This window comes from Giraffa tippelskirchi, chromosome 7 (assembly GCF_054371585.1).
Source record: "Giraffa tippelskirchi isolate mGirTip1 chromosome 7, T2T-mGirTip1v1.2.pri, whole genome shotgun sequence".
In the NCBI taxonomy this organism is placed as follows: Eukaryota; Metazoa; Chordata; class Mammalia; order Artiodactyla; family Giraffidae; genus Giraffa; species Giraffa tippelskirchi.
Genome location: NC_137281.1, coordinates 87547881 through 87569130, shown reverse-complemented (window position 1 = coordinate 87569130; position 21250 = coordinate 87547881). Strand labels below are relative to the sequence as shown.

Sequence of the window (21250 nt, the reverse complement as noted above, 5' to 3'; positions counted from 1 at the left end):
GCCAAGATCCCGCGTGCCACAGCCTGGCACAGCCAAATAAATAAATAAATATTGAAAAAAGAACCTTCATGAATATAGATACACAAATAGAAAAATATTAATGAAATTTTAGCAAATAGAATTTAGCCGAAAAACCATTATACATCATAATCAACCAAGATGCAAAGCTCATTCAATGTTCAAACATCAATCCATGTAAGTTATCATATGAACAGGCTAAGGAAGATTGCTATATGTTTTCTTCTAAAAGTTTTATAGTTTTATGTTTTACTTTTAAATCTGTGTGCCATTTTGAATTAATTTTTGTGTACCGTGTGAGGTTTAGGGGCAGGCTGACTTCATGCACACACCTGGAGCTGGAAACCCAGGAGGGAGATGAGATGCAGAGACTGGGAGGGCAGGAGGGAGCCCAGGGGGTGAGCAGAGTCCTGGGACGTTCTGTGTATTACGTTGTGAGATGAACGTCAGTGAGAAAAATAATTTATGACTCGGCAACAGTTTGTTGAGTCAATATTTAGGACTGACAGGGAGAATATATTCTCAGGAAAGAGGAGGATGGGGGTAAAATGCTCTGTCTGGAACGTCCTTGGTATGTAGCCTTGAGGACACACTATCAATCTTCTCCTTAAACCGACCTGTAATTTCCAGGAGCCTAACCTGTGCTCAACCGGAGAGGCCTTGGGCATAGATAGGATTAATGGACCATCAGTGAGGGTAGAGTCTCCCAGAGGAGGAGGGGGGAGCTTTCTGTCCGTGGTGGGGTGGGGGATAGCAGGAAGTGGTGGCTATGTGGGGAACCTGCCCTCTGAGAAATTTTCCTTGGGGCAGAAACAGGGTGGTGGGAATCTGAGAGGAGCCGTCAAGGGCCTGGCACTCTGCCCCGGTTCCTCTCCGCCCCAGGACTGTCACAGGGCTACTGCTCTGCCCGGTTGATTGTGCAGTGGGCTGAGAAGGCTGGGGGCAGGAAGGCTGATGGGAAGTAGCTTCGGGAAGTCTCAGGCAGGTTGTTGTTTAGTCTGTAAGTCATGTCCAACTCTTTGTGACCCCATGGACTATAGCCCACCAGGCTCCTCTGTCAATGGGATTCTCCAGGCAACAATACTGGACTGGATTGCCATCCCCTTCTCCAGGAGATCTTCCTGACCCAGGAATCGAACCCACATCCCTTGTGTCTCCTACATAGGCAGGCAGGTTCTTTATCACTAGCACCACCTGGGAGGTCCCAAAATTTACTGTAATAGAAATTAAAACTGAGAAATTTTAACTTATTCATTAAAACCCATTATATGTTCATGTATATAACATTTTCAGCTTTATTGAGTTATAACTGATAAAAGATTTGTAAGATATATTTAAAGTGTACAATGTGATGATTTGATATATAGATACATTGGGCAAGGATTCCCCCCATTGAGTTAACACATCCATCACCTCACATAATTAACTTTTTTTGGTGAGAACATTTAAGTTCTACTCTCTTAGCAAATTTCAATTATACAACATAGTGTTATCAACTCTAGCCACCATGTTATACATATATTAGATACTCAGAACTTTTCATCTTATAATTGAAAATGTAACTTTGTACCAATCTTTCCCTATTTCCCCTACTCTCCAGCCTTGGAAAAGACTTTTTTTACTCTCTGTTTCTATGAGTTTGACTTTTCTTTTTAGATTCCACATGTAAGGGATGGGTTCAGTTCAGTCACTCAGTCATGTCCGACTCTTTTGCGACTCCATGAATTACAGCATGCCAGGCCTCCCTGTCCATCACCAGCTCTACCCAAACCCATGTCCATCGAGTCAGTGATGCCATCCAACCATCTCATCCTCTGTCGTCCCCTTCTCCTCCTGCCCCCAATCCTACCCAGCATTAGGGTCTTTTCCAATGAGTCAACTCTTCGCATGAGGTGGCCAAAGTATTGGAGTTTCAGTTTCAACATCAGTCCTTCCAGTGAACACCCAGGATTGATCTCCTTTAGGATGGACTGGTTGGATCTCCTTGCAGTCTAAGGGACTCTCAAGAGTCTTCTCCAACACCACAGTTCAAAAGCATCAATTCTGCGGCGCTCAGCTTTCTTCACCATCCAACTCTCTCAGGGATACCATGGAGTATTTGTCTTTCTGTGTCTGGCTATTTCACTAGGCATAATGCCCTCCAGGTTCATCCACGCTGTCACAAATGACAATATTTCTTTCTCTTTATGTTTTTAAAGCAACTTTTTATTAAAGTATAGTTTTCTTTTTTTTTTTAAGGCTAAAATATTGTGTGTATATATAATATACACAGTGGTGGTGGTTTAGTCACTAAGTTGTGTCTGACTCTTGTGACCTCATGAACTGTAGCCTGCTAGGCTCCTCTGTCTATGGATTCTCCAGGCAAGAATACTGGAGTGGGTTGCCACTTCCTTCTCCAGGGCATCTCCCCGACCCAGGAATTGAACCCAGGTCTCCAGCATTGCAGGCAGATTCTTTACCGACTGAAAGGAGAGGAGCTCAGGAAAGCCCATACTATACATATATATCACATTTTCTTGATCCATCTATCCATTGACAGATATTTAGATTGTTTCCATACCTTGGCTATTGTAAATAATACTGCAATGAACGTGGGGGTATAGATACTTTTTTCAAGATAACAGTTTTATTATCCTCCAATTAAAAATTTAAAAAAAGATAATTGTTTTATTTCCTTTGGATATTTACCCAGAAGCGGAATTCCTGGTTGAAATGGTAGTTCTATTTTTAATTTCTTGAGGAACTTCTACACTGTTTTCCATAGTGGCTGCACCAGACATTTTTTCATAAATACCATGTTAAATGAAAAATAGCTATACTTTCTAAAGCAAAAATATAGTGAGAAGAGTGGCATTGTTGTACATTTTTACAAGCCTCTTTAATGTCAGGCTTAATAATAGACAGCTAGCATCTCATACCTGCTTCTGCATTTACTCTGTTATAATAATGCTGTTTTGATGGAAGTAGATGAGGCATATCTGGACTCATAGATATGCAGTTGGAAAGAGAGGAGTATCAGCTTTCTCAGATAATTGTGAATATTTCTCTTTCATACTATACCAACACTTGACAACTGATAGTTTCCTTTTTTTAATTTTACTTTATTTTGGCTGCACTGGGTCTTCCTTGCAGTGTGTAGGCTTTTCTCCAGTTGTGGTGCTCAGGGTTAGTTGCCCCCATATGGGATCTTAGTTCCCTGACCATGGATGGAACCTAGTCTCCGCATTAGAAGATGGATTCTTAACCACTGGACCACCGGGAAAACTGGTATTTTTCTTAAAGCTTAGTTTCAATGTGGAATGTGAAACCATATCAACACATTTTTCAGCTCTGTTATATTAAAATTCCTTTGATCTATCTTGGACTTTGAGTAGATCGTTCACCTATGTGTGATGCTGTAACATCATGCGTTGGTCATCTGGAAAATTTTGGCTCACTGAGCTATGCATACCCCTCCAAATGTTGATATATTCTATTGCACAATACTAAAAATCACGTTTATTAATATCAATATTGATCTCATTGGAAAACTCTTATAGTGTCAGGCAGTTGTCAAATGCAGGATGGCAGATGCAGATTTCCTACAATTCTAATTTTTGTTGGAAAATTCAAATTGTATGAATGGCAGCAAGTATTGTCACTTATTTTCCTTGAAGTGACAGTCTCCTTTGTTTATTTTTGAGAAAACACCTGCCAAATATCCAAATATAAATAATCACAGTTTGCCTATCAGTCATTCTTTCCAGTAAAATAGTGCTACACAAAGAAAGTGGACAGTTCAGTTCCTGTCTCAGATGATTGCACAAATGCTTTTCCTTGATATAACCATTGTTCTTCAGCATGCAGCAGCAATGTTTTATGTATACTTCTCATTTTTTACAGTTCAGTTCAGTTGCTCAGTCATGTCCGACTCTTTGCGACCTCATGGACTGTAGCACTCCAGGCCTCCCTGTCCATCACCAACTCCCGGAGTTTACTCAAACTCATGTCCATTGAGTCGGTGATGCCATCCAACCATCTCATCCTCTGTCGTCCCCTTCTCCTCCTGCCCCCAATCCTACCCAGCATCAGGGTCTTTTCAAATGAGTCAGCTCTTTGCATGAAGTGGCCAAAGTATTGGAGTTTCAGCTTCAGCATCAGTCCTTCCAATGAACATTCAGGACTGATTTCCTTTAGGATGGACTGGTTGGATCTCCTTGCAGTTCAGGGGATTCTCAAGAGTCTTTTCCAATCACAGTTCAAAAGCATCAATTCTTTGGTGCTCAGCTTTCTTTATAGTCCATTTCTCACAGCCATACATGACTACTGGAAAAACCATAGCTTTGACTAGACGGAACTTTGTTGGCAAAGTAATGTCTCTGCTTTTTAACATGCTGTCTAGGCTGGTCATAACTATCCTTCCAAGGAGTAAGTGTCTTTTAATTTCATGGCTGCAGTCACCATCTGCATTGATTTTGGAGCCCCCTCAAATAAAGTCTGCCAATGTTTCCACTGTTTCTCCATCGATTTGCCATGAAGTGATGGGACCGGATGCTATGATCTTTGTTTTCTGAATGTTGAGCTTAAGCCAACTTTTTCACTCTCCTCTTTCACTTTCATCAAGAGGCTCTTTAGTTCTTCTTCACTTTCTGCTATAAGGGTGGTCATCTGCATATCTGAGGTTATTGATATTTCTCCCGGCAATCTTGATTCCAGCTTGGGCTTCATCCAGCCCAGCGTTTCTCATGATGTACTCTGCATATAAGTTAAATAAGCACAGTGACAATATACAGCCTTGATGTACTCCTTTTCCTATTTGGAACCAGTCTGTTGTTCCATGTCTTCACAAAGGATGATAAAAAGATGTGTTCTCAAGGATCAAGGTTTTTGCGTGTGTGCTAACTAGTTTTTTTTTTAATTGAAGTATAGTTGATTTGCAGTGTTTAAGGTGTACAACAAAGTGATTCAGCTACATATATACGCATATGTATCTCTATTCCTTTCAGATTCTTTTCCATTATAGGTTATTACAAGATACTGAATATAGTTCCCTGTGCTATACAGTAGGTCCTTCTTGTTTATCTAGTTTATACACAGTAGTGTGTATCTGTTAATTCCAAATTCCAAATTTATCCCCACCCTTTTCCTCTTTGATAATCATAAGTTTGCTTTCTTTGTCTGTGAGTCTATTTCTGTTTTGTGAATAAGTTCATTTGTATCATAGATTCCACATATGAGTGATAGCATCTGATATTTGTCTTTCTCTGACATACTTTACTTAGTATTATAATCTTTAGGTCCAACTATGTTGCTACAAATGGCATTATTTCATTCTTTTTCAGGGTTGAGTAATATTCCATATGTACCACATATTCTTTATTTTTTTTTTTAAATAAATTTATTTATTTTAGTTGGGGGCTAATTACTTTACAATATTGTAGTAGTTTTTGCCATACATTGACATGAATCAGCCGTGGGTTTACATGTGTTCCCCTTCCTGGACCCCCCTCCCACCTCCCTCCCCATCCCGTCCCTCTGGGTCATCCCATTGCCCCAGCCCTGAGCATTTGTCTCATGCATCGAACATGGAATGGTGTTCTGTTTCACATATGATAATATACATGTTTCAATGCTATTCTCCCAGAATGTCCCACCCTCACCTTCTCCCTCAGAGTCCATAAGACTGTTCTATGCATCTGTGTCTCTTATTCTGTCTCGCATATAGGGTTATCATTACCATCTTTCAAATTCCATATCACATATTCTTTAAAAGGTTAAGATTTAATGAAATAGTCTTATGTGAAGTTGGCATTTTTCCCTAAACGGCAAGTATGTGCAGTGAAGAATTTAATGACAGTTTTGTGCCACTGTTTTATTTGTGCTAAGCTAAGGGCCAGCAGCTAAATATCAAAGCAGTTGTTTCAGGAGAAACCATGAGATTCAAAAAAGCACTGAGAATTCACCACTACTTTTGTTTGCTGCCAAGTATTCACATAAAAGAAGATCTTTAATGATTAGTTGGTGCTGACATGAGATGAATACAAGAAAACAGCATGTTTCTCCTATGTATGTGGATTCATTCATTTATGAAGCAAAAGTACAATTCTTCAGACAAGAGATTAACTCAGTCTTCATATTTGCTGCTAAATCTTTAATTTGACTGTTGTTAAGTGGCAGTGCTCAGATTTCTTTCATGACTTTTCATCCAGCAGGTGTTCAGTGATGTCAAGGTACAAGGCTTTATTATCCCTCGGCTATTGTATGCACTTCTCCAGTGAATGCAATGCGATAACTTATCCTGTATGATGCTTCAGTAACTTTTTCATTTCTTCTTTGAAGGGCTGAAAGAAACAATTTTTAGCTTTTAAAGAGCTCAGCATATCTACATTTAAAATAGGCAATTCCTTTTTCTCTAAACTTTGAGTGATTGGTCTCACAATGATGCTGCAATGTACCTAATGCTATAACACTATTCAAAATGCTCTGTTGCATAAGACATAATAAAATACACTATTAGTATCTATATAGTTGAGGGAAGTATAAGTTTCATCATATTTTTGTTTCTTACTTTTGCCCAATTGCTTTGGAGTCTATCGTTCCTTTTAGCTACTCAGAGAATTCTGACATGTCAGTTTCATCTTTTCCAGTATTTTTAGACACGGATGGTGCAACTGTGGGTTGAAGAAGCAAATCTTCTAATCTGTCTTTCTTAAGCCAGTGGCAAATTCTTGAACATAAGAAACATATGTTATAAGGAAATGATGATGTGTGTTAGAATAAAATATTGTAACATTTCAAAGTAGGAATTTTAGATACAATTACAAATTTTATTTTATTATTATTTTAAGTTAAAAAACTTTTCTTGGTCACACCTCGCAGCGTGTGAAATCTTAGCTCCCAAATCAGGCATTGAACCCATGCCCCCTGCAGTGGCAGCTCAGAGTCTTAACCACTGGACAGCCAGGGAAGTCCCATAAAATGACAAATTTTAGAAAGGTTTTTGAAAAACATTAAAAATATTATTGCAAAACAAAATAAAGTGTACTTATTTCTTGTGTTTCTCCATGGGTCCAAGGAAAACATCAGAATTTCAAAATAACAATATTGTTCAATGATACAGAAATTAGAGCAGGTACAATTGAAGTTAGTGAGGAATAACACAGTAGAACTTCAAAAACAAGCTGAGTTCATCTCTTGGAAATGCACTTATTTTTTTTACCCTAAATCTACTTCTTTAGAACATTTTGGAAAATATTAGAAGTACATGTACATATTTCATTTGCTATCAGAGCCATGACATCATCACATGTCATGGAGCCCCTGGAAAACTTCACTGTATATTTGTGAGAGAGTGAGAGTGCAGAAGGCAAATAATGTCTTACTGCTATGAAAATAATTTTGACTTTATAGGCCTCCTGAAAGGATCCTCCAAGGGGTTCCCAGACCACACTCTGAGATCTGCTAAACTAGGGTAATATTTGTTCTGTGGAATATTATGTAGCTTTTTAAAAACTCTAAGGTAAATCTGTATGTACTATCATGTAACAAGACCAATGCGATAGGGCTTCCCTGGTGGGTAGTGGTAAAGAATCCTTCTGCCATTGCAGGAGACACAGGTTTGATCCATGATCTGGGAAGACCCCACATGCTGCAGAGCAACTCAGCTTATGCGCCACAACTATTGACCTGTGCTCCAGAGCCTGGGAACCACAACTACTGACGTCTGTGAGCTCTAGAGCCTGTGCTCTGCGATGAAGCCACCACAAACAAAGCCTGAGCACCCCAACTAGATAAAAACTCCCACAGCAACCAAGACCCAGCATGGCCCAAAATAAACTACATAAATAAATGGATAAAATTATTTTTAAAAATAACAATGAAGTAGCATTTACAATATGATACATACAAACACACAAAACAATTCTACATATTCTGTACCTATATATATATGTGTATGTATATATATGCAAACGTATAAAAGAGTTCTAGAAGAACACACTGTTAACTGTGGTTATTCTGGGGAAGCACACAGGAATTTGGTGGCTTACTAATGGAGAACTTTTGCTTTATCTGTCTTTTTTAGATGTCTTTTTTAGAAGAATGTTCCCTATATTACTGGTTCCCTGTATTACCTATATATTTTATAGGGAACTCCCTGGTGGTTGGTCCAGTGGTTAGGACTTGGTGCTTTCACTGCTGGGGCCTAGTTTCAATCCCTGGCTGGGAAACGAAGATTCCATAAGCTGCACATTGCAGCATCTCTCTCTATATATATATATGTATAGTTGTTGTTCAGCAGCTCAGTCGTGTCTGACTCTCCCCATGGACTGCAGCACACCAGGCTTCCCTGTCCTTCACTATCTCCTGGAGTTTGCTCAAACCCATGTCCATTGAGTCAGTGATGCCATCTCCTCCTCTGTCGTTCCCTTCTCCTCCTCTCAATCTTTCCCAGCATCAGGGTCTTTTCCAATGGGTTGGCATCAGGTGGCCAAAGTATTGGAGTTTCAGCAGTTGAGATACAGAACATTTCCACCACCTTAGAAAGTTCCCTTGTGTCCCTACACTCAGACAACCATTGATCTGATTTTTATCACTATATATTAGCTTTGTCTGTTTTAGAACTTTATGTCAATTGGACTTTTCTTTTGCCTTGGCTTAGGTAGTTTTTTCCCCATGCAGAAGTAGAAAAAAAGATTACTGTGATTTTTTTATATTTATGGTCTCATTTTTTTTTATATTGAAATCTTTGATCCATCTGATATATATTTTGGTGTGTGGTGTGAAAGACACAGATCTAATTTAATTTCTTTTTTCCTTAGAGAGCTACCCAGTTGTCTCAACATCATTATTTATACACGTGATCTTTTTTCTCACTGATTCAAAATGCCACCTTTATAATAACCTGAATTCTCAAATGTGTTCATATCTCTTCCTTTTTTAAAAAATTTTTTCCACTTTATTTTTTTAATTGAAGGATAATCGCTTTACATAATGTATCTCTTTCTGAACTTTCCTTTCTGTTCCTTTGAGTTGTTTGTTCATGCATCAATACAACACTGTTTTAATTGTGACTACATTATTTTTTAAAATATTATATTTTAGAATTTTCTGTTCTGTCTCTTAAATGAGCTAAATTTCTCCAAGTTTCCTGTACTAGTTATCTGTTACTACATAGCAGATTACCCTAACAATTAGCAGTTTCAAACTTTATTATCTCACAGGTTGAGAGTCAGGAATGAGAGAAGTAAAGCTGGGGGCTATGGCTCAGGGTGTGTGGTAGGGCTGTAGTTAAGTTGCCAGCTGGGCATCTCAAAACTCAGGCTAAGAGGTTTGCTCCCAGGCAGTGTGGTTGTTGGCATCCATGTGGGTCTTGCCATCAGGTTGCTTACAACATGGTAGCCAGGACTAATCCAGGAGGGAAAGAAACAAATGGCATGGGCCCAAGACGGAACACTCAGTTTAATATATCCTAATCTCAGAGGTGACATACCGTGACTTCTGCCAAGCCTGGCGTTACGTGGGAGGGGACTAAACAAGGTTGTGAACACCAGCCCACCAGGATCCCCGGGAAGACCTCAGAGGCAGGCAACCACATTCCAAGTTTGGCTGTCCTCTCTTTCCATTTGATTCACTTCCTTGGGATAGCTCATCCATTTTATGAGACTGCTTCTACCTATGATCAAAAGTTTGCAAATCGTTCTTCTGATCGCTAGCTTGTTCTCCTGAGTGCCAGAACGATTTATCCAATTGCCTGGGTACCTCCTCTGAAATATCCTTGGGTTCGAGGTTGAGTCTCAAACCTCCTTCCCTTGACATGCAGTGCTTTGTTCTCCCTTAATTTGGTTCCTCCAATAAACTGTAAGCTTATCGAGGGTGGGACTCTGTCTTCAGTATTTTTATATTCTCTGTACTTGACACAGTGCTTAGCAAGAAGTGTGCTCATTAAATATTTGGGCCCAGGTGACAGCACCTGCAGCTCTGTAGCCAGTAGTCTTGTGAAACTACAGGGGCCCAATTTAGTGGGGAAGGGTGGGATCACTGGCTTTAGGACTGAGGCCCATGCTCTCTCTTTGGGGCTTACTTTGTACTCACCTCTGCGTTCCCAGCCAGCTGAGCCTGTAGGCTGCCCATACTGCCATTCACTCCTCCCACCCCGCCCCCACCCAGTGTGGGGTCTGGAGTCTGCTTGGATGCACAGATCTGTCCGTTTCTGTTGTGTGTGAGAGTCTGGGGACAGCTGGCCTGGCAGGACTGGGTCATTGGTAAGTGGTCTGTGCAGTACTCTGCAGAATATTAGACAAATACTTTCTGTACTTCCCCCAAGGTTCCCCTCCCCTAGCTTCCTCCCTAGCCGTGGGGGAGGGCTTTTCTCACTTCTATCTTTCTTTTTTTTCATATAGTTGCTTTTCAATGTTGTGTTAGTTTCTACTGTACACCAAAGTGATCACTTCCACCTTTAATTCTAAAGCTGTAAAGTCCATGCATCCTTAAGTTCTTCAGATAGAATCAGCAGTGCCTGAAACCCAGCCTGCTGCCTATTCACATCTTTGCACTTAATTGCAGACCCCACAGCAGAGGAGACCCTGACCCATGCTCAGGGTAGACAGAAGCACAGCCCGGTAAGTGTAAGGCTGAGCTGGCCTCACCTCAGCTCAGGGCAGGAATGTTGTGCCCAGGTTGGGGTCTGTGATGCCAGAACTGCCCACTTCATTCCTTTTTACTTTTTGTGCTGGGGCTTCTTTCTCCCTGGCTCTGTCTGCAGCTTAATCTTGATTTCTTCTCTGATTCTCACAACAAAGCTCTTGGGACTGTCAGAGCCTTAGGACCACCCAACTTGGTTCTTACCAAGGTGCCGATGGAGTCAGAGAGAGGAACAAATGCCCAAGATCATGCAGCTTTTGTTGACATCTCCCTCATTTCTCTCTCCTGATTTTCAATGTTTCTAATGACTTCGCATCTTTCCCTAGTCTTTGTTTTCTTTCCTTTACCATTCTCTTTTCTCTTTGGTCCCATCAGTGAAGGCCATCCACCTCCACTTGGGACCAGATTGAGGGTATGTCTACTTGGCTTCCCATCCTCCACATTTGGGCATCTGAACTGATCTGCATGGGAAGGGGAATCAGAGTGGGCCATGCCAGGCTCAGAGGCCACTCCAGGCTCCCAGGACCTGTGCTTCAGAATGAAGATGAGTGAGAATGAAGGGAGAAATTGCCAGAGTCTGGGCTCATGGAAGTCATTCAATCTCAGGCCTTGTTCTAGGGGAACTTGAACAGGAAAGGGAACCAAAGGAGATAGAGGAGGTCTCACCAGTCTCTCCTGCAGCTGCTTTTCCTTACAGGTAGGGCAGCTTTCTGGCAAACCATTTTGCTGCAAGTTGAGGGCTTGTTAAGAAGTGCTGGAAGCCGCAGACTTGCTGAGCGATGGGAACAGCTTCCCTGAGGTGCTATAAAGCCAGCCTTCCAGCAGGGGGTGTCCTGCCCCGACAAAATGCGAATCCTCTTTTTCCTGCTGCCCTCCCTGCCAAGGAGACTGATTCCCCCTGGCACTTGATGGGGTTAACCTGTGATCACACCTGCAGGGGAGAGGAGTCCCCCAGGGGTCAGAAAAACATTTAGAATCTGTTGTCCTGTTTAGGAAAGGTAGAACCATCAGAACCTGAAACCCCTCATCCCCTCAAAAGAAAGACTGTAATATGACCTTGCAGAGAAGAGAGAGAGCAGAGTGAAAGCAACTGGGATTTAAAAAAAAAAAAAAAAAGGCAAGGAGATCTAGCTAGGACCTGTAAAGGGTGTTTTTGGAAGATGGTACCAGAAGAGAGACCAAAATTGACTATCAAGGCCGTCCTTCCCAAAGCAGACCATTTGATCACCTGCATTATGACACTGACACAAACTGATATTTACTCTGAAATTTCTCCACTATTCCTGAGGAGCACCCATTCACTTATTGTGTATGGATACCAACCCCTAACTCCAAGGAACTGGGTTATGCAAGGGTTGCTAAGGAACGAGGGGAGATGCAGTAGGTACGGCAGGGGTTGCTTAGTAACCAGAGTCCTTTGTGATGGAGTGGCCAGAGCAGGTCTGGAACAGATGAAGGGTCTATGGACAGAGTCAACCCACACCAGAGCCTCCTGAAAGAGCATGTTTGTTGGCCCCTGGACTCAGAGCTGCCAGAGCTTGCGGCTCTTCAGCACCCTGGCTCTCCGTACCCCAAAAGTACACCCCAAGTCCCTGAGTGTCCTTGACAATCCCTTGCTCTAACCATGCCTTCCCCATCTCCCTCAGCAGGAAGCTAATCAAATTCCTAGATTCAAGAAGGGACAGTGCTCCTCAGCAAGCAAATGGAATCTCATGCTGGGGGAAGCAGGAGCCTCTGGGCTCACACTGATGTGGAGCTAGGAAACTGGGGGTTGGAGGGAAAAAGGGTCCCCTAGGCAAGCATCCCTGATGTATTGAACTGGAAATACATAATTCTCCCATGCCAGTTCTCACCCTGCACATAGCTAGGGTGGCATACCTCTTCCCTTTCCGAGTGTTTCCGTGGAGCGTGGGTCTCCACCCCAGTCTGGCTTGGGGCTGCTTTGACTGGCCTGGGCTCCCCACAGCTGCCCTTCAGATAGCTTCACTTCAGCACAGCCTGGTGGAGTCATCATGCAGGCACTGGGAACCACAGCTAGCTTTCTCAGCCAAGGGTCCCTCATTCTCTGCTCCCCTGGCACAGAGAGGACCCTGCTCTGTCCCAGCCACCATGGACATTCACACCCCTCTGCTCTTCTTCTCAGCCTGTGCCCTGGACTAGAGCACCTATCCAGCTACTTCCCTCATCAGACCCCCTTCATCTTCTAGGTCCTGTCTTCTGCATCCTCCCTAGTGATGGTTCTCCCAGCCTGAGCAGAAAGGAGCCAGGCACCCTGTACTGAGTTGGCCTGACCAAGCACCCCTGACTTCAGGCCTGGCAGGGATCTGGGGCCCCAGAGAGAGAGCAAGTGGAGCTGCCCTCGAGGAGCCCACTGATCCTCTGCTTCCTCCGCTGCCTGGCAGGATGCTCCCAGGAAACCCTTTGTGGATCCAATGTTTATACTCAAAAGCTTGTTGTTCCAAACAAAGCCCTTTGCACAGAACATCTCTGAGAAAGTGTTTGAGACACTGGGATGTTTGCCTCCAAGAAGAGAACTGGGAGACTTAGTTTATGAGTTAGCTTTGAACTGGTTGAATTTAAAAATTTACCATGAGTAGATAATCTTAACTTTTTAAACATTTTGATTTTGAAATATAATATATACATAAAAGTGTTTATGAATGCATACACACAGACACACACACACACACACACACACACACACATATATATATACACAAGACACACATATCTTTTTTTCTTGTGGGGGTATATTCTTTTTAAAAATTTTTGTTTATTTTTATATTTTTGATTAAACATTTTTATCAAAGTATAACTGATTTGCAATGTTTCAGGTGTACAGCAAAATGATTCAGTTACATATATTATTTTTTCAGATTCTTTTCCATCATTCCATTCTGCTGGCCTTGTCTATGCGGAGGAGCTGGGCTTTTTTTTAGCCTTGCTGTGCAATATGTGGAACCGTGTGGGATGTTAGTTCCTCTTCCAGGGGCTGAACTTGTACCCACTCAGTGGAATCACAGAATCTTAACCATTGGACCGCCAGGGAAGTCCCTATTATAGGTTATTATAAGATATTGAATATAGTTCCCTATGCTATTCAGTAGGTCCTTGTTGTTGATCTATGTTATACATAGTAGTGTGTATCTGTTAATCCCAAATTCCTTAATTTATCCCTCCCTCAAGTCACATATATCTTAATGGACATCATAGTCATACAATGGAACAAAACCAACACCCCAGGAGTCACTAGCTTTGCCCCTCTCAGTTGTAACCTCCCTTTTACCCTAGGAATATTCACTGTCCTGACTTTTGTGATAAGCACTGTTGTTTTCCTGTGCAATTTTACCACCTATTTGCATTCTTAAACAACACAGAGAGGGTTTGACTACTTTTGAAACTCATGTATACGGAATCACATAATAACAGATGATTTTGTGTCTGATTTCTTTCCGTCAATGATATCTTTTATTTTGTTTTAAGATTCATTTATGTTGTTCAGTATGTAGCTTCAGTTCATTAATTTTCATTGCTGTATAGTATTCTGTTATATAAGTGCAACCCAATACCATTAATGGACATTTGGGCTTGGTTCCAGTTTGAGATTATCACAAAGCATGTTGCTGTGAACGCTCGTGTGCAGGCTCATGGTGCACACATGACCACCCTCCTGGGCTGTGAAAGCGCAGAGTCAGAGGGCTGTCCGTTCAACTTTCCTGGGCAGCACCAAACCATTTTGCAAAGTGATTGTGCTTATATTCTCTCCAGCTTTGACTGAGAGTTTCATTGAATTCTGCTTTTTCAACCATAAACAGCTCATTAAAATTGATGATTGGTATAATTATTGGTTTGGTATCTGGCATCCTCACCCTTCTGGGAAGCTCCATGGGTGGGGATCAGAGGGCATGGTTCACCAGGGTCACAACATCTATTGCCTGGTGCCCGACACATTGCAGGTGCTCAGTGCTTGTTTATGGACTGAATGGGAAAAGAGTCTTGTCTACTGAATTCTGGGTCTTCCATTCTAATTTGCCCCTTTTATAAACAGGAAATTTTCAGAAAAGTTTCCCTTGCCTGAGGTTCACCTGTTGAGTTCCCACTCTCTGCTGCCGGCCCTTGTCTGTCTGGAGGAGATGGGGTTAATAAGTTTTAAGGTTTTGATTCTTTCTCCTAGGGCAGAGTTTAGCAGGGAGCAGACCAGTCACTGGCCACCATGCTCCAAGCAGTGGCCTGGGTCCCTCAGAGCTTGTTCCATCCTCTGCTGAGCTCTCTAGACAATGTAGCAGCAGAAGGAGAAAACAAAAGTGCATCCTGGCCAGTTGGGTAGCCATGGTCATGGCGTCCACTGATGGGTGAGCACCCCATTGCCCTGTGAGCCCTGACCCCTCATAGGGATCCTTACCACAGAAGGACCTCAGGGCTGCGGGGCAGGGCATGGCTTTGTTGATTTGCAGGGGGAAAGGGAGAATGGTAGCAAGGAGCTGGGCCTGCCTTGTTCCTTCCATCTCTGCCACAGGATCAGCTTCACCATGATTCAGTGTCTGGCAGCAGAACATGGACTGGGCAGCGGCAGAGCTGAAGGGGGAGGGGCTAAGCCTGATGGGCATCATGTGCCCCAGGGGATGGCAGAGACCGGGAGCGGCTGATGGCCACAGTAATAGGCCACGGAGGTGGAAGGACACAGAGAGGAGAACATGCAGAGCCTTCCCCTCCTTGCTCAGCCCTGGGGGCGAGGGGGGAGGCAGGGACTGGGATGGGGGCTTGGAGGCCCTGGAATGTGGCCTGAGACTATGACTGCTCGTGGTTTAACTAAGCCCACCTCATTGCACATGCTGGCGCTCTGTAACGGGGCCTGTTGATGGGAGGGCCTCACTCCCGCCCAAGCTGGGAGATCCGTGCTTGAAGAGGGCTCTAAGGGGATTCCCCCATCCTCAGCCCCCAGAGGGCTCCTGGATAGGACTTTCCTTCCCTGAAGACCTCGGCTCTGGAGAGCCTGGCCTGGGCCTGTCCGAGGCACTTACCTTCACTGAGTTTGGTTCTCACAGAGCCTTGACACCATTCCTACTGGAGATGGTATCTAATTAACAAGCTTTGTCTCGACGCCCCTTGCACTGGACTGCTCTGGGAGGGCAAGGCCTCCTTAAGCCATCTCCAGCTCACTCAGCCTTACATGCCACCCTGCCCTGGAGCACTGCGGGGGCATTGACTTCCTGGTGTGCAATGCAGTGGTCAACCCATTGGTGGGGAGCATCCTGGGGGCCAGTGAGAAGATGGGGGACAGGTGAGAGGCTGCCCCTGGGAGTTGGCAAGAGATCTGAGGCACTTCCCACTGAGACCTGTACAAGCAGGCATGAACCACGTGTCTCTGGGAATGTGCCATGATGTTCCTTTCTGGCTTTTAAAGCTGGTTCCTAAACTCTCTGCTCTCTTTCTCATGTCTTTTGCAGTTATTCACTCAGCAAATATTTATCGAGGGCTTGCTCTGTGCTAGGCCCTGTTCCATCCTCTGTGGGTAGGGTTGTGGACTAAGTCTCCGCTCTTGTCAAGAACAGAAAGGTGTCTGCTCTCTGCCAACAGTTTGTTTTTCACATCCTTTGGTGGAGACATATATTGGTGATTGTGGTCCTCTTTGGTGACTGTACCTGACACTAAGATTCTCCACCTTTTTTAGACAAGGCATTCTCAGTGTCCTTCAGATGGATCTTGCATTAGACCCACCCCCAGCCTTCTATAAGCTCAGGTGTTCCAACCCACCTCAGTCCATCTAGCCGTCCTGCCACTTGGTTCACCTGGGTCCGTGAGAGACCTTATAAAATGCCTTGAGGTCCATCTCTGGCTTTGTTGTTCTCCTACAACTATATTCTGTTCACTCGGGGGTTTTGTCCCCTAGCCCCTCAGATAGGCCAGATGGACTGTGTTGATGTTACAATTCTCCTGTCATTGTTAGTATCCCCCTCTGCCCATGCACTGGTCAGAGCTTTCCTTCTGCCTCCCTAGTTCTCTGTGCTCTGCCAACATCCTTCTCAGACTGGTCCCTCCTGTGTATCTGCCCTTGGCCAAGTGCCCTTGCCTCCATCCTCAGAGATGACCTGAAATCTGAGCTCCCTCTGGCCTCCCCAGTCTCTTCAGCTTCCTTATTGCCTCTGAAGGCTCATTTATGAGTCCGTAGCTGAGATTTCATTGCTGACTACTAACCCTCCTGAGTCATTTTCCCTTTTAGCATCTCAGTTCATAGGATCATGACTCTTCTCAGAACTGTTTGAAATCTTCCCTCCTGAAGCTGAGCACACTTGATAATGGCCCGCCTCACCTTCTCTGCTGCTCCCCTGTTCTCCAAGGGCTTGATACTCTACAAACGACTCTGACCACCAGACAGAAATCTTCTCCCATCATGTCTTCCACCACAGAGGTGAAATGCTCACAAAACAAGCTGCTCTGCTTTCAACTGAATGCAATTAAAAAATTTGGGGGGGGCTATATGGTGAGGGGAATTTCTCCTTGCTCATCTTATCCGTGGTCCCGTTTATGTACCACCCTCAGGCAGACGCCATTGTCTCTGACTGACTGGGAAATCTCCCACCCCACCTCCCTCTCCTCCATCCCTTCCCCAAGCATGCACCCTCTTCAGATTAACAGAGCTCCGCAGAAGTGCACGGGGCAAAGTACGGGGCAGAAGGACTTCCCTGGTGGTCCAGTAGTTAAGAATCTGCCTTCCTATTGGAAGGAACATAGGTTTAATCCCTGATCAGGGAATTAAGATCCACATGCCTTGAGGCAACTAAGCCTGTGCACAGCAACTATGACCCAACACAGCCAAATAAATAAACAAATATTAAAAAAAAAAAAAAAGGTATGGAAAAGAGTGCAGAGCTTCCTTGACCTCTCCAGGCACTGCTGTCCCCAGATCTCCATGTGTTCACCAACCCAGGAGTTCTCTGAATACTGACCTTTGCATTTTTATGAAGCTTCATTGCATAGGCATGGTTGATTAAATCATTGACCAATGGCAATTTATTCAACCTCCAATCCCTCTCCTCTTCCCAGAGATCAAGGGGATGGGGCTGAAAGTTCCAGCCTTCTAATCACATGGTTGGTTCCCCTAGCAATCAGCCCCCACCCTTAGGTGGTTTCCAAGTTGCCTATTAACATAAACTCCGGTGTAGTTGAAAGAGATACGCTATGAAGATCAAGACACTTTTACTACTTCTGTCACTTATGAAAACGCAATGAAGTCTCCCTGAGGTGAGGACAGTTCCGGGCCACAGGTTCAGGGCAGGGTGCCACCTGCAGCAGCCTGACTGAGGGCTCTGAAGTGGGGAGTCAGGATTTACCAGTGAACCAAGAGTATTTAAGTCTCTGGGCCAAAGGCTTCAGTCCATGCAGAGTAGATTTTTACAGATCTGGAAGAACTGGGGCCTCATGGGATGGTTGTGCTGGGAAGATGCAGACAGGTAGGGCAGGAATGCTTCTGTGAGAAGGCCAGGCCCAGAGAGGGGGCTCAGTGGGTGTCCCCCAGCCCTTTAGTAGCCAGGGCCATGGGCAGAATCTTGCCATTGGATCTCCAGCCCCAAGACCGTCTCCTACACTCTTTAGGGGCTGAGTGCAGGGGAGAACAGTTGCCAGGCAAGACAGGCCAGTGCCCCACAGGCCTTCAGGGGAGATACTGAGAGTGGTGCATGGGGCCTGCAGGGAGAGAGAGGCCACAGAGAGGAGGTGGACAATAGCAGCCTGACAGCAGAGTAAGGGCTGCTGACCCCTCGTCTCCTGCAGTGAGTGAGGGAAGTTGCTCACTTCCTGGGTAGGAGTGGGGATCGGTGTCACTGAGAAAAATCCCCTGTGCAGGAGGTAGGGATTTGAGAGAGAGAAAAGAACTTTGCTTCCAATAAGGAATGTTCAGAGAGGGGATTTGTGTGTATGGGTGTTGGTGTGTGTCTATGGTGGAAAGACCTCAGGGATGGGAAGGGCTGGGGGAGAGGGCAGGAGAAAGAGTAGGGGTGCAGAGGGAGGGTTGGCACTTGATCTATGGCCCTCGCCTCTTCTTCTGTCTGGAAAAGCCCAGCCTGGGCTCAAGTTGCCTGTGAGATGAGTGTCCCCAATGTGGAGGCGGCTGTGGGAGGCGGAGGGGCAGAGAGAAGGACTGGCCCTCATGTCCACCACTCACCTGGCTCTCACCTCGTTGCCTCACAAGAGGACAGGAGCTGCGGGAAAGGCAGCTGCCCGGGTTGGGTGAGGACGGGGGCTGGACTCTTTGGGTCTCTCCATCTGTTCCCCCCAGAGTCCTCCTCAGGTCAAGTTTCCAGCCAGAGGCTGTGGATTGTGGCTAACCAGACCCAAGTGCTTCCTGGGAATAAACCACTTCAGTATCTATTTGGTTCCCAACAGCCCTTGAGGTGGTATGAGATGCTTTCATCCCGACTAATAAGTGAAAAACAAAAAGCCACCGAGTTTGACACATCAGAGAGTTTCTGCTGTTCTGCAAATATTTGTGTGCCGGAAGGCCTGGGGAGGAGAAGGTGTGAAGCCTGTTTGGGAGGGAAGGCAGAGGGGTGGGGTGGGGACTAGTTAGCTTGCGGCTCCTACAGATGTGGGAGGGAGGTCCTCAGGATGGGTCAGACTCTGGAGCTGAGGACCTGGCACATCTGACTCTACCTGGGAACATTTTGTCTGCATTTATACATTTCAGGTTAACCTCTTCCTCTCTGATCCCTTAAGAAAGATTTGGAAAGAACTCTTAGGGCAAAGGGGAATTCTGGGGTGTCCTGGGATGGCCACAGGTGAGGGCTATGATAAACATGGGTGACACCCTTCCAGCCTGAGGGTTCTCTGTCTTGTTTGGATGTGGGGCTCCTTGGGAATAAAAAGTGGCATAAGTAGCCTCTGGTCGTCTTTCTCTTGTTTTTACCCCAGACTACTGTGGTGGTCGGTCCCTTGTCCCCCTATAATGCCACATTCACCCCTGTGCTGACATTCCTGGCTGCCTCTGCCCAGGTCCCACTTGTGGGGCTGGACTTATGGGCAGGAGGCAGCTTGAGGGTCAGTCCAGTTGCAGTGCACAGGCTTCTCATTGCAGTGACTTCTCTTGTTGCAGAGCACAGGCTCTTCAGTAGTTGTGGTTCCTGGACTCAAGATCACAGGCATTAATAGTTGTAGAGCATGGACTTAGTTGCTCCATGGCATGTGGGCTCTTCCTGGATGAGGGATCGAACTCGTGTCTCCTGCACTGGCAGACAGGTTATCCCTGAGCCACTAGGAAAGCCCCACTCTTTTATAGTTTTTTAAAAAAATTTTCCTCCTCATATTCATGTTTATTTTAATCTTTTTGGCCACACCATGCAGCATGTGGGATATTATTTCCCCAACCAGGGATTGAACACATGCCCCCTGAATTGGCGGTGCTGAGTCTTAACCACTGGACCGCCAGGGAAGTCCTAAACAGTAGTTTATTAACAGAATAAATGAAAGATTGGGAATAGAATAGGAATGGAGGACAGGAGTGATCAAGGAAAAAGTTCAGAACTAAGGCTAGAGGCCATAGTGTGCCCTTGGGCTTCCTTAGGGATGGGACACCGTGTGGAGATGGTGGAGGGACTGAAGGAGCCTCCTGGGCAGGGCTATTGCATGTGCCCTGGCTGGACTCCGTTTAGAGTCTCCACTGCCTTAGTCATTGAAGGTCAAAAGATGCTGTTCATTCTGCAGGATGGGTCCCTATGAATCCCAGTGAGTAAAATGACTCCCTTTGGTGATCATGTTATCATCAATCTTTGATGTTTTCCAGTTGCTGCTTGCTCCAGAGAGGTTAATCTGTCTAAATATATGTAGCTTGTAAAAGGCAAAGCTGAGATTTGAATCCACATCTGTCTCTCAACCACCCTCCATGACAAAGTGATGGCCAGGCTCTGTCAGTCCACTTCTCTCTTCAGATCTGTCTTAGTTTGGCTTCTTTTGAAAACAGTGACAAGGTCTTTTGGACAGGAGATGGGAGGAAGCAGGAGCAAGGGAGTAAGTGGTGAATGATCATGGAAGCAAGGAAAGCCCATACAGGGGTGTGTAGTGATGGGTGCCATTGCTGGCACAGACTGCTTCTCCCCGCCACCCCCAACTTTCCAAGGAAAGTAGAGAATGCCTCACAGACTGGAAGTGTCCACCCTAGGGCTGGTAGGCAGAGTGTTTACCCGAGTGTCTCATCTCCCATCCACTGAGGGCTGCACTGGGTTTATCAACGCTCCCACACTTCCAATCATAGGAAGATGCTTTCTGCAGTGTGACAAGTCAAGACCCACAGGCACAGTCCACGTACTCACGTCAGAAATCAGGATGAAGGCAAGAGGGGTGAGTCAGGGCACATAAGTGTATACTTCCAGTCTCCAGGAAGTAACCATCTGTGGTCTCAAATATGTTTCAGGGACAAAACATTCAACCATTGCTCCACTGAGGCCCCAGGGAGAAACACAATCTCTCCTCTTCCCCAAATAGCAATTAGTCCACTTCCCCCAAGTGACAGCCTTCAGAAATTTTCACTAGAGGCTTTCAAGCTGCCAGATTTCATATCTGTGGTTAATGGTTTGAGCGGTCCACGAGGCTATCCCATGGGTTCCCAGAAGAAACCAGAGGA

The 21250-nt window shown here is 44.8% G+C and overlaps 1 long non-coding RNA gene across 1 annotated transcript; it reads right to left on the bottom strand.

Annotated features, from left to right (window-relative positions):
- Positions 1-5966: 5966 nt before the first annotated feature.
- LOC145512107 (uncharacterized) lies at positions 5967-11979 on the bottom strand. Its single transcript, XR_014058280.1, has 4 exons — positions 11867-11979; positions 11305-11569; positions 6566-6724; positions 5967-6338 (listed from the first exon to the last, which is right to left on the bottom strand). It is a non-coding gene; the product is annotated as an uncharacterized LOC145512107 (long non-coding RNA).
- Between the last annotated feature and the right edge of the window lie 9271 nt (positions 11980-21250).